We start from the raw sequence: 10,974 nt of genomic DNA, 5'->3' as shown, positions 1-10,974 counted from the left end.
CATTTCCGACACCGCTGTCGCGAGTATTATCTAGCTCGCACGACGAGGCACGACTGTTACCTAGCTCGTTAGCTTTCTGTGAAATTTACAGAAGCTAAGCTACCATGAGCCCTGTTTCAATTTTGAGAAATATTATTCGAAATCCTGATCTTTTGAACTCAACATTTGTTCTTTTTATAAAAATTTATTGCATTATATTTATTTATATGTACAGCCAGCGTCAAATACTTCGTAGCAGTCAAACTAGCCAAATAGTTCGGTACACCATATATTTAGTATGGTGTACCGAACTATTTGGCCACTTTGACTGCTACGAAGTATTTGACGCTGACTGTACAAAAAACAACTCAAAATTACAATTAAAATAAATATAGACTATACAAAAATAAAACTATAGTAAATTTAACTAAATCTCAAAAAGGCCCTGCGGCAAGGTACCGCCGAAGATGCTGGCTGCGTTACCCCGCTGAACTGCCAGACTCATGCGTTGAGGAAGGTAACTGCCAGCTCTCCGGTCCCCAGTTGCGTCCCTGAGTCTCTTTGAAAGGTCTCCAAAGAGGCTCAGAGCGCCAGACCCCACCGTCCTCATTTCAGTTCTTATTCTCTTACTTGTGTAGAAACGCTATGTCCAAACATATTGTCTTCACAATACAGGTAATTCTTGGTCTGAGTAAACGTTTAAATATATTATTTTTCGTGATATCTGCTACCTCTATATATTGACACTTAATTAGCCCTATAGGCTAGCCAGGTGATTCCTTTCACTGCCGTCAAATATCCTCCTTGTTAAAATTTGAATATGCGCCGAAACTGTGACATTTGCAAGTGACCGGTATGATTACAGTACAAACAATCCCTCAGACGTTTGTAATTGAATAATTTAGTGACTTGTCTTCGCTGACTTACAAGCAGCGGCCGCGACTGTGTGAATGAACACGTGTTCCTCCAGTTTAATGGCGAAGACCGTGATATAAAGCATTTACGAACACTAGCAGCCGAGAAACACTGGCAATGGCAGTCATCCACACAAAACAACTCGTTACACTAACTATTCTATACCACAACATTATAATTACCCATATAATCATTTACGGTCTCATACACAGTGGTCGTACGAACAAGGCTCAGAAACTGGTTAAACTTCCAAACTTTTATCATGTACTTGACGTAAAATCTTTTAATTTCGGTTTCGCTCGAAAAACCGTTATTTTAAAACCGTTTTTTATGAGGGCAGTTCTTGTCAAATTAACCGGTTTAGAGCAATAAAAACCGGTTTCTTCCTATATTGGTGTCTATTTTTACGTGGCTGATTCATCGTTCGTCGAATAAACCGGTTTTTTAGGTTACAATAAGGTTCTTAAAAAGTTCGCGTTCTTAAAAAAGTTCCGAGGATAACTGAATCATACCGGTTTTAACCGGTATTTTATAAACCGGTTCCGAGACTTGCGGACGAAGTATTTAAGTAGTAAATTAGTTAAGAACAACCCCGAAATCACGAATAAAAATTGGGTTTTTAGATTTGTGGTTGGTCCCATAATAAAAGTAGGTCAGTTTTGTGAGTAGACTCGAACCCTACGTTTAAAAGTCCCATAGTAGAGGGCACGCTGTTTATCTTCTGTCCTTCATTTTAGTTCAAATACGTTATTTGCTTTGTGACCTTATCCGACATCCTGCATGTTGCATCTGTCATTTGATGAATAATTTGAATAGAGAATTAGGGTCGCAATTTCTTCGTAGTAAATCGGTTCTAACTGCACTGACCTTAAAGTTGACGTCATTTGAAAGGTCTGTTATATCATAGAGAAATAAGTAAGCATAGAGTGCTTACTCCATACATTAGTTTTCTAGCCAAAACGCTTATTATTTTTGTAGTCAGTAGCGGAATTATCAGCCCGCGTAGCCAACGTGCATATCGTTCACGCTCCGTGGCAAACGAAACGCAACTGTCACAGTCGCACTAATAGGGAAGAGTGATAGAGAGAGATGACTACGCAACACTACGGAGCGTTAATGATTGTAACGTTGGCTACGCGGCCAGTACTGCTAATAATAATAAGTGTCAAGTATGACACTAGATGTCACGAGTGTCGAGTCTGATGAAAAGTGTATGCCTGAAGAATTTACAACTAATATTACAAGCAGAAGGAGTTGAAAATAGAGTTCCAACTAATCCGGTTATAATATTCGCTGAAAATTGCTGAGCATTAGACTTTTAACGAAAAGACAATAGATATCGCGACGAACGTACTTATTTCTCTATGGTTATGAAGATATATGTGTAGATTTTACAAGAGTTCATTGATTAATTCCAGTTTAAACCGTTTAACAACCTTAAGTTTTTCAGCAATTTTAAGCTAGACATTATAATTTATCGTAACACTTCGACACCTCACTTTAGAATGTCATATATGAGAAAGCTACCGAATACAAATACTTATTTAGTATTGTAACTAACTACCAACCCCCTAATTATCAATTATGTTTTATCCCGTTCTTACAAATACATAAGTCAAAATGACAGATAAAGACAAACGATTCATAGCTAATACAGGCCTATAACGCGTTTATGAATAACTCTATTAATCCTTAGTCATATAAAGCATAATCCCCATGTTCATGTTGATATTATATTATAAGTAACTACACGATGGTTAATAAATGGGTATTTTATACAGTCAAAACATTTCTTATATCTATACATTTGGCAGCAATAAAATCGCCTCATGCATTTCGATCTTTTTAAACGTTTTCATGTTGTAACATTATCAAAATAATGTTATTTACATTCAATCTATTTAATAGTATCTGTTTAATTAAAAATAAGGTTTAAAATGATCCCCTTTCCCCATATTCGTAGCGAAATGCCAGTTTCGCCTACAAACATCCTTTTGTCGCTTAAAGTGCCGTTTCGCCTCAACAATCCGAGAATCCTGAAGCTTCAAATGGAGCTACATTTAGAAACAGAAATTTGACGATGCTATAATACAAATTCAACTATATATTAAAATACTGCTACCTATTGCAAAATTTCTTTATGGTGATGGAAGTGCGTGCCCGGGAACGCGGATGTTTTTGAAGTGAAAACTTCTTTAGCGGAGCTGTGCACTTTTATGATGGGGAAAAAATGTTAAACTCGCGACAGGTCACGTGACCGACAGATTTGTCAGATTGAAAATTCGTAAGACGGACACGTGACCTGATCGAAAAACTGTTACAATGTCATTGAAGCCAGTAGACCGCTACGCTACGCACGAGAGGGGGATAATTCCTCTCCTACGCCGCGTTGGGTACAACGGGTTGCACTCCGGGAGTACCGGCAGAAGTGAAAACTTGAATATTGTATTTTACCACATAAATTATAGTACTTTTATACTGATAATTAAAGCAATTCGTGCAAAATTATTCCCTAACCATTCCAAAATGCACAACTTTAATATTCAAGTTTTCACTTCTGCCGGCACTCCCGGAGTGCAAACCGTTGTTTTAATCACTGAGTTCTCTCGGGTGTAATATATCTAATTTTTGGAAATAATTTTCATATAATTTAACTTTTGTGCAAAATGTATGAAAACAATTAGAGTGCATTTTAGAGCTATATTCGTGATTTTTTTCTATCAACCGAAAGTCAAAAACTCTGTATTCGAATCACTGAAGTCCCTAGAGAAATGCCTTAAGATTGATAATTAAAGTCATGCCAGCCGTATTGTGATCCAAAAAAGCACTACGACTTTTTTTAAATCAGTTTTCTGAACCGACTACCCTTAAACAACTAACAATTAAATGAGTTTTCAAATTCCTGCTACGGTTGTGATGCATCGTGGGGCAGTACATATTATATATTTATTGATATATATGATATATTTTTATGTATATATTATATATTTTATACATTTCATTTATATATAGGCATTTATCTAGTACCCCTAACACAAGTCTTATTTGAGCTTAATGTGGCACAAGGCAGATTTGTCTATGATTTCGTTTCATTTTTATTATTTATTCGTAAATAGTAAGTGTTGTGTGCCATAAAATGTTGTGAGATTGTCCAGTATTTATTTTTTATAATTTTGGTAGCTTAGCTAAACATTAGAGAATAATGTCCTTGAATGCCTGTTCTTTATTCATGAATCTTCGGTGCGAAATCGGTTGATGCTGATACTTTACTTTTTCTAAGACCCTTTTATTTACACTGAAGTTAAATAATACATTTTTAAGTAAGTAAGAGTCTATAGCCTCACCTATGTAGGTATGAAAGGTATTTAAGAATATACTTAGGCCGCCTGTGGTATTTTCGGTTCAATTATCAATAGAGCAAGCTTTACGAGATATTACGGCGAGTTCTCTGTTCGTATTCGCTTTCCACTACAAAGCGGGAAAACGCTGGGACCGGCTCCGAGCGTAGCTCTACAACAACGTTGGCAATAAATGGGTTAACAATGCATGAGTACCTAGTGTTCACGATAGCTGCGCACCGCGTACTGCTAGTTGCTACACATCGCGCCGCAAACATGTCGCGCGAGTGTCTAAAAATACGTGAGCAATTGGTCGATAGAAAAATTCTATCGATTTGAAAATACAAAAAAAAATTGAACGTATTCGGGCTTAGAGCATTTCACCAACTGGCTGCTGTAATTTTATCTACAAAACAGTCTGCCGATTTTTGTGGGCGTGGGGCCGACAAATGTATGACTATTTGTACGTAACGTACAATAAGTATGACTATTGGCCAAGGTCTTCGACAGAAAGGTAAGCTCTAAGCTCTGAAAGGCGACTCCGGTTGGTTAAATGCTTTAATAATTCAAGTATAAATCTGTTTATGAATTTCTTTCATTCCATTTTAAGATATCGCGCTTGGGGTGGTGTGTCAATATATATTTTTAATAAAGTTGCTCAAAAAGTGCTTCTTTACGTAGCTGTTTATCGTGCGGAAAGTTAGTTTTCGCGAACTAATGCTTTTCACTTTTTCAATTTTTTTATACTTGTTCCAATTCATGACCACTTATTGATGAGTGTTCATGTTAGTTTATTTAAAAGTCATAATGAACATAAAAACCCACCTGTTAATGTTAAAATAATAAAAATACACATATTTCCCTCTTCATCATTATAACACGTTGATTTTTTAATATAGAATATTGAAAAACCGTTCTTAATAAGTTGTGTGAATGAAACGGAATAGCTGCCGAAACGCCTGTCAAAGAAGTGGCGTTTTCCCTTACTGCAAGCATGTTTTAAGTTTCCAAGGCAACATTCGATATTGTTTTTATACAATTTAAATAAACGATACAAAAATAATCGTAAATAACGATACTTAGATAATAATAGTAAAATGTTTTGTACACGTGCGGAAATGTCATTCTTCACTCGTCGCGAGTCTTACCACTTACCTACGGCTGGTGGCAAGATATCTTGGTATTCGTGAAGTAATCATACTTTCCGCACTAGCGTCTATTTTATCTTTTATATAGGTACGTACGTACATATTGTCGTATTAATTTAACGCATAAAATGGACTTAACGACTTAATAACTTTAATCTCTCGCTTCGCTTAGCGTACAGATTGTGTTTCTAGTTTTCACCGACAGTTTGAAATCATGATACGCTTGAGAACAACATTAATATGTATTTCTTTAATTTATTTTTCACATTTGATACACTGCAATGTAATATTAGTTGTAAATTACGATGATCTAGATCATCTAGCTAAAGAACTAGTTCCAAAAGAAGAAAACCCGTTTATATCTACTAAAAAAGTATCCATTGTAAAGAGGATTGTTCCTCATGGGTATAAAACACCGGCATTCGAGTACGACAAAAATCTAAGGACAATATTTAAGCCCATATACAGAGTGCACAATCAAGTGCGTAATAATAACAGAAACACACTCGAACAAATTTACAAATCATTGTTCAAACCTAAAACCTATAAAGGGCGAAACCCAATCAACGCCATCTTGAAATTTGCGGGAAAACAAAATGGCCGACATATTTTGAGGGATGACTTGAATGGGAAACTTTATGACCCCGCGAGTGTTCCAAGTAGCAGGCCGGTGGAAGTTGAATTTGAAGAGGACCCACAAAAGAAAAAAGATATACAATATAATTTTCCAACTTTTTCTATTTATAATTATTGGACGGTAAGCGTTATCGAATTAATTAACTATTTTTACAGTAAGTACATGTGGTGCCACTTTCCCGCACTAGTGCGGGAATCAGCGCTTTCCGTGCCTATGTCGAAAGTTTAAAGGGCCATATGTACCTACTGTAACTGGACCCACTGACTGCCAGTTCGCCGGACGATATCGGCCTGTAAGTTATTCGCGATTGTCAGCTTTTGCTGACAGGCCGATATCGTCCGGCGAACTGGTAGTCAGTGGGCCCCTTAAAACATTGGAAGATACACGTGCGAATACGTAATTCGCAACTTTAGTCGATTTAACTATTATATTTAAGTTTATTTATACCTTAGTGATTGTAATTTTAAAAACAAAAGAAAATAGGTAACTATTGTTTTATGGTTGTGTTGTAATTCTCTAACTTTACCATAGAGAATTAAGAAGACCAAGAGTGCTCACTCCATACAACGGTTTTGTTTCCACAATAGCGATTTGGCCAATAACAATGTATGATATCTGAATGATATTCTTTAGTTATCGTGCGTATCGCGCGCGCCAATAGGTAACATATGTATATACGAACAAGTTCGAGTGAAATGCATCATAGCCGAATTACATTATTTAGATGTCATTATGATGTCAGTGATCAGAATGACAGTCAAGTGTAAGCTCGAATTGGCCTCGTAGTCGCCCCTCCATTCTGCTTCGATTAATACCCGTGTCATACAATTCTTCAGTGACAGGGTGTTAATTAATAGCAGTAGGTACAGCAAGCCGCAAAATTACATGAACACATTGTGAATTAATTAATTCATAAAGCCATGTAAGTATGGAAAGTGGAGGTAAGCAATGAAATCTCCATGTACAAAAAAAGTGTCCGTCTTAAAACCTTAAATAGGGGGCGCTACAATACCTAGATTACTTTAAAAAAATCAAATCATAGACAGATGGAGTGAAGTGCGCTCCGTTAATAACGCCTACGTTCTTAGCTTTATTTGGAACTATTATTTATAGCTGACAGCTGGACACTTTTGCAACAGTTCTACCATAAGAGATTTCACTCCTTTTAATTACATACTCCATACATGTAAGTTTGTGGCTGGATGTACACTGTAGACGTACCACGAGTTGATACTTAACGTTTACGCAACATAGAGAAATAAGTAAGCATAGAGTGCTCACTCCATAAATCAGTTTTCTTACCAAAATGCTTATTATTTTCGTAGTCGACATCTAGAGTCAAGCAGCGGATCTATCAGTACCGCTATTTGACACTAGATGTCGTGACTGACGAAAACGGTATTGCTCAACAATTTACAATTAATATTACAAGCAGAAGAAGTTGAAAATAGAGTTCCTGTTAATCCGGTTATAATATTAGCTGAAAATTGTTGAGCATACTCTTCGCTCGTCGCATTTATAGTCAAGTCGCTACTTGACGCTAGATGTCGATTACGAAAATAATAAGCGTTTTAGTAAGAAAACTGATGTTTGGAGTGAGCAGTCTACACTTACTTATTTTTCTATGCTAGCACTGATGATAATGCCAACTTGTAGTAGCCGTTCTGTTTGTTGCTCACTCCAATTCAGCATCATATTTGATTGCAGTACGATAAGGCGCTGTTCCAAGACCGCTGTCCGGTTAACACGGCATTGGTTGGCAAATACTGCGTCCACGCACCACACATAGTCACGTAAATATTCGTTTCAATAAAAAAATTACATACACGGTAATCTTGGTTTAATTTAGAAACAAAACACGTATTTGAAATAAAGAAACATACTACTAATTAACTTAATTATAAAACTTTTATTCTCAACTACATGGATTATGATTGTCATGAATCTCATTCTCAATTCTGTTACCATTATACACCGTGTTATTTTTCGTTAATTTAAAGGCTGCATTCTTGAGCTTAAATTAAGGAATTTTCTCAAAGAAACCGGTATTCTAACTAACTCCATTACAGAGATAATAAATAGTTTATTTTAATCTGATGAGGCCCCTACGAAAGTATATATTTGCCTTAGGGCCTGTTTACATATTGATTAGCACGAGTTTATAATTTATTAGTAAACGTACGTATTATTTCGGACGATCGATGTTCGAAATGACATTGATATGCCACAGTTTTCAATTGTTTGGTTGAGTTAAATGTAATGCCCGTGTTACAATAAAGAAAAATTATATCTTATACCTTTAAACGAGCAATTCTTGTATATATATATATATATATATATATATATATATATATATATATTTCTGTGATCTCGGAAACGGCTCTAACGATTTCGCTGAAATTTGGTATATGGGGGTTTTTGGGGGTATACAATCTATCTAGATTAGTCTTATGTTTGGGAAAACGCGTGTTTTCGAGTTTTTTATGCGTTTTTCTTTCGACGTAGAATATGGTCGTTAATTTCGTGTTGCCCGCCACTGTTCGTCTGGTCCAGCGGGTCAAGACGCGGACTGCTAAACGAGTGTTACGGGTTCGAATCTCGTCCGGTGACTAACTTTTGTTTTTTTATTTTTTATATGTTCAAGTTTATATATGATTTTTTAATTTTTATTGTTTTAGACAAGTTTAATTTAGTAAAAAAATGTAGTTAAGATTATCACCTATAGACCACCATATTACAATAAATAGTTATAACCGAGCAAAGCTCGGTCGCCCAGGTACTTACTTTATATGTATATAAAAAAAAGAACTATGGCATTCAGTTTCCATAAACGTCCTTATTACGTTACGGAATTCAATAATAACACGGTGTATCCTTTAATTATAATATTTTTAATTTATATTAAACAGAATAAGCGAGCGTTTTGTAGGTAATGAACTGTTATATACTCGTATTGAAGCAAGAATAACGAATGGATATAAATATTTATTACCTTCAGCTTCACGTTTTCTAGGTATTTTCCTGAGATTTTTCCTGGTTGTTAAAACCTCCCAACCAAACAGCACCTTGTTCGCAAGCGGAATGTGTATACATAAAGTACGTATATCAGCACACGATGGTCGTTCTTTTCTACGTGATAACTTGATAAAATGGTTTCCGTCACTTTCAAAGTGACGGTTATTTTATCACGTGAATAAAACCATCCATAACACTGCTGCTGCAGGCGTATTATGGGTGACTTTATCCACGTGATAAAAGATGAGTGAGTCACTTTTTAAAACCACGCGATTGAAAAAGACTGACACTGTCTTGATCAAGCTGTCACGTAGACAAATACGGTCGTAATATCCGTATTGCATTACTTTCGCATGCCTTGTCCCGTATACGTCCCAGATAATTTGGAATTTAATTTATAATTAAAGTTATTAATTCAGTAACACATTTTTGACAAGGGCACACGAAGGGTTATTGTTTTGGTTAGTACTTAGACAAAATTAATTGGATGTGACGTCGAAATACCTCTCGCTGGTGTATTTATAACATAATTAAATAATATAAGAAGATAATTTATAAGCGGACCCCAGGCTCCCATGAGCCATGGCTAAATGCCGAGACAACGCGATGATGAAGAAGAATTTATAATATAATTAAGTAATATTTCTACGCGGATACTCGTAGAGACCCGGGTACGTCCTTAAACTACGTCCAAAAGAGAGGTATGGGCATTGTGAATGTCATCTCGCTTTGTGTGGTAGGGCACAGCCAGTGGATGTCATTCCAGATCTAGAGCAGAGCCCAACTGGGGAAGTACCTCCATCTTACAGAAAACAGCAGCCAAATAACACTAGATCCTACTCATAGTGTTGTGTTCCTGCGGGTGAGTAAGGTTGCCAGTGCTCAACGAGGGGGGGCGGGTTTAGGGTCGGCAACGCGCATGTGACTCCTCTGGAGTTGCAGGCGTACATAGGCTACGGAGACTGCTTACCATCAGGCGGGCCGTATGCTTGATTGCCACCGACGTAGTATAAAAAAAAAAAAAAAAACAAATATGACGCTCTTATTGTAATTCACCATCTTTGTGCTAAAAGGCGGAACTTGCATGCGGAAGGTGGCACGGCGGCCATCTTGGAGGAGATTGGGATTAAGAGCAAACCGGTTCACGTATCATCTAAGATGTATACGTATTTTGTGATCATCTGATTGTTAAAACTGTATTTAAATGGTGTTCTGGTGTTTTAGTCTGAAAGTACCATATTCTACGATATAATCATTCGTATTTGTAAGATTATGCGCCGGTTCGCCGTCTATTCTGAGTTCTGAGCAATTATTGAGGTATACAATTGGTTCGTTATTTGCGCTATTCATATATTTCAAAACAGTTTTTAATAAGTAGTATATTGTACCAGTACCAGTAGGTATATTGGTAAAAACCTCGCCAAACACGAAGTTGCAGAGATACAATAATCGACAGCTATTGAATATTTTAAACGTGAACGTTATCGTGTTTTTATATTGCCCGCAGAGTCGTAAATGGGCGCTTATCATTTCTGATTACATACCTTCCTCTCTCGTTCTCCCTCCATCTCCCCTGTTGTCATTGCGATTATTTATAAAAAATGTAGATGCTAAATCCAAACGAGAGAAATCGAAACTACATACAACCCAAGATCGTTTTTTTGCGAACAATTGACATCCTGGCTAGGCTAGACATCCAGACATTGCCAATTACCTAATTAATTTTAATAAACAAAACTTCCGTGAGACAGACATGAAATACAAGTAAGACATGAAATAAGTCCACCAACGCGAGCTCCTGATGACAATCCTCGGAGCAAAACATGTCGAGCTATTTTCGACATAAAATAAGTGAATGACCCGTTTTAATATACTTAATTAATTCTGTTCAAGTAGCTATTTTAATCTAACTGGATATTTTAAAAAGTAGGTACACATTTTA

General features: G+C 36.4%; 1 long non-coding RNA gene across 1 annotated transcript; it reads left to right on the top strand.

The window, feature by feature from the left end:
• Nucleotides 1–4,668: 4,668 nt before the first annotated feature.
• LOC133529713 (uncharacterized) lies at nt 4,669–7,850 on the top strand. Its single transcript, XR_009801188.1, has 2 exons — nt 4,669–6,137; nt 7,725–7,850. It is a non-coding gene; the product is annotated as an uncharacterized LOC133529713 (long non-coding RNA).
• The last annotated feature ends 3,124 nt before the right edge of the window (nt 7,851–10,974 follow it).

The sequence above is a fragment of the Cydia pomonella genome, chromosome 1 (assembly GCF_033807575.1).
Source record: "Cydia pomonella isolate Wapato2018A chromosome 1, ilCydPomo1, whole genome shotgun sequence".
In the NCBI taxonomy this organism is placed as follows: domain Eukaryota; kingdom Metazoa; phylum Arthropoda; class Insecta; order Lepidoptera; family Tortricidae; genus Cydia; species Cydia pomonella.
The sequence above is the reverse complement of the archived record's forward strand: the minus strand, read 5'-3'. Positions and strand labels throughout refer to the sequence as shown.